The following is a 3,228-nucleotide window of genomic DNA, read 5'->3' on the forward strand; positions in this document are numbered from 1 at the left end:
ATATTTTAATACCCATCTAAACACATAGATGATTTGTGTGTGTGCATGTGTGTTATTGAGTTGTTGTAAAACTTATAATATATAAAAGATAAATAATAGAGTTCATAATAGTGTTTTATTGTCGAGCGTATACATGTTAAGTGTTGGAATATATATATATATATATATATATATATATTGTGTTGGTTTAAGGTTTGAAAAGGTTGCGGTATCTCTGTGTGTCACAGTTCAGACTTGCTTTGCTGGGAAAGTACAATATAACAGTGGATATGTAAACCAAAAGCATGAAAATGCAATAATATTGTTAAACCAGTTTTTTTTTTTTTTTTTCCTTAAGGCTTCATTGCTTGAAAAATGTCCTCATCTTTTTTTAACAAGTTAAAAAAAGTTATTTCCTCAAATGGTGTCACCTACTTGCTTAAACAACCATACCAAACCTCTATTCTCATGGATTTTTAAAAAATTGTTTAGGATCACACGAGGATGCTCCCTTACATAGCAGCTATAAATGTGTGAGTGCATCAGTTCAGAAGCTTAGAGAGAAAATGTCTGTATTCGAGTCACTTCTGCAGTTTCTCAGCACAGTTCTGGGTGCTTTGCTGTTGCTTCTGGTTTTGTATTTGCTTTCCTCTGGATCCAAATCTCAGAATGAGGGGAAAGAGCCTCCTGGACCCAAACCACTGCCGCTGATGGGGAACCTGCTGACCCTTGACCTCAAGAGACCCTTTGACTCCTTTTGTGAGGTGAGGACTTGATACAATTAAAATGAATAGTAGCTTAACATTTTAAGATTTGTTTGTAAATGTCTTCCTCTGTGTCCTCCAGCTGTCCAAAACCAACGGAAACATATTCCAAGTGTTTTTGGGGCCCAGAAAAGTGATCTTAGTTGGGTACAAAACTGTCAAAAAAGCTCTAGTGAACAGTGCAGAAGAGTTCGGTGACAGGTATATTGGACCTGGTTTCAGGATTATAAACATGGTAGGATTCTTTCTCTTTTTTCCAACTCAAATTAATGTACAGAAACTTAATGTACATAACAAACTGTAAATGCTAAACATGTTGCAAATCAAACATGTTGCATAACCTTTAAGTTCCTCATGGCCTCTCCAGGCCATTGCACTCAACTGGGCTTAACTACTGAAGTAAAAAAGGTTTTCATTAAATTTGGCACTAATATGAGCTCTTTATAAACATGCGTAAAACATTTTGTGGTGAACCACCATGAAAAACCTAAAAATGAATATCTGTTAGCTTGAAAATATGTCTTTAATCAGTGATTATATGTGGAAAAAATCTGTTTGCATGTGCATTTTGAAAGTATTATTATCAATAAAACACTTTGCAACATTTTGATTTCCTCATTATTTTAGTTAAAAAAAAAAAATACTCACTTTCACCAGGAGAATCTTTTTATGACGGTAGGAAATCTGTTTGTTGCTGGTACTGACACGACAGGAACAACTCTGCGCTGGGGTTTGATGCTCATGGCCAAATATCCTCATATACAAGGTAAAAACACAGTAATGCCAAGAGATTTTCCTCAATGCTGAATCCAGTAGTGTCCAAAGGAACAAAAGTATGTTGCATTTGTGTGCAGATCGAGTTCAAGAGGAGATTGACCGAGTGATCGGTGGACGTCAGCCAGTGGTGGAAGATAGAAAGAAATTACCGTATACAGATGCTGTGATTCATGAAACTCAGAGATTGGCCAACATAGTGCCCATGAATCCCCTTATAAGACCAGCTGTGACGTTCACTTCAATGGATACTTCATCAAAAAGGTCTGTTAGAAGAGTAAACATGTAGGCCAAGAAAAGATACCATGTGCATCTTGAACATTGTCTTTTCTCTGTTTTAGGGTACCACCGTCATTCCTCTGCTGACGTCTGTTCTGAAGGATCCAAGCGAATGGGAGAAACCGAACAGCTTTTACCCAGAACACTTCCCAATAGGTGTGGCTGCAAGAGAGATGCTTTCATGCCCTTTTCTGCAGGTACAACTAAAATCTAATCTCCCAGTGTTTTGAAGTAATAATAATTTGACTTGGAATTTAACACAGTCTCTCTCTATCTCTCTTTATCTCTCTCTCAGGTCGAAGGGTTTGTTTGGGAGAGAGTTTGGCCAGAATGGAGCTCTTCCTGTTCTTCACTTCCCTCCTTCAGAGCTACCGCTTCACAACTCCAACTGGAGTGTCTTGAGATGATCTGGATCTCAAAGGAACAGTCGGAGTCACGTTGAATCCGTCCCCACACAAGCTGTGTGCGATCAGACGCTCCTGATACTGGATGATCAAAACAGAAGCAACACATTTTACTTCGTTTTAAATAGGAACTGGAATGATTTTACATGTTAATCCAGTAAATTTACAAAATGTATGCAAATAACTCAGCAAACCAAAATCACTTCTGACTTTTATTACATAAAACTTCTTTAACAGCAGCAGGTGCATATCGTGTTTGTTATTTTTTTGTTCAAATTTTGTAGTAAAAAAAAAGCCTCCTTAGATTACTTAAAAGGCACAATTGTAAGATAAGATTCCATTTTAAACGAAAGCTGCAAGCAGCGATGAAAGCCCTCGCACCAGGGCTCACCGCCACCCGTTGGCCTTAGGAAAACAGTGAACAATGGGTGACATTCAGGTAAGCGAGTAAACACCCAGGTGAAAAAAAGGGTACATTTCAATAATGTACTTAAAGTGCTCTATTTTCACGCACTAACTTTGTACTTAATATACAAAAAATTCTTCTTTAGTACTTCTTAAGATAATCTTAAGAACATCTAAGTGTACTCAATTGTGCTATTTTGAGACACCATGAAATATGAACTAAAATGTGCTTTTAATACACTACCTCTGTATTTAAAAAAAAATGTATTTAGTTACCATTTGAAGTACACTATGGGTTCAAATGTACTATAAGTGGTAGGCTATCTAAATACATTTTTAAAATTTTTAATAATGAAAATGTGTGTGAAATGTTTTGAAGTGAAATATTCCTTAAATATACGACCATGTTGAATTTCAGCCCATAAAAATGCAAACCCTGAAAATAAAATGCATTGAAATGCAAGAATGATTGTATATTTTTTCAATTACTGCAGTTCAACAAGCTTTTCTTATTTCAAAACATTTGCCATTAAATTTCTTCTATATGAATCGGAATCAATAGAATTAAAACAAAACCCAGCCCTAGTTATTCATTTACACAACAGCAGCATTTTGGGGGCCTG

The 3,228-nt window shown here is 36.2% G+C and overlaps 1 pseudogene; it reads left to right on the forward strand.

Annotated features, from left to right (window-relative positions):
- The first annotated feature begins 545 nt into the window (after positions 1–545).
- LOC137004091 (cytochrome P450 2K1-like) lies at positions 546–2,279 on the forward strand (annotated as a pseudogene).
- The last annotated feature ends 949 nt before the right edge of the window (positions 2,280–3,228 follow it).

This window comes from Chanodichthys erythropterus, chromosome 3 (genome assembly GCF_024489055.1).
Source record: "Chanodichthys erythropterus isolate Z2021 chromosome 3, ASM2448905v1, whole genome shotgun sequence".
Lineage (NCBI taxonomy): Eukaryota > Metazoa > Chordata > Actinopteri > Cypriniformes > Xenocyprididae > Chanodichthys > Chanodichthys erythropterus.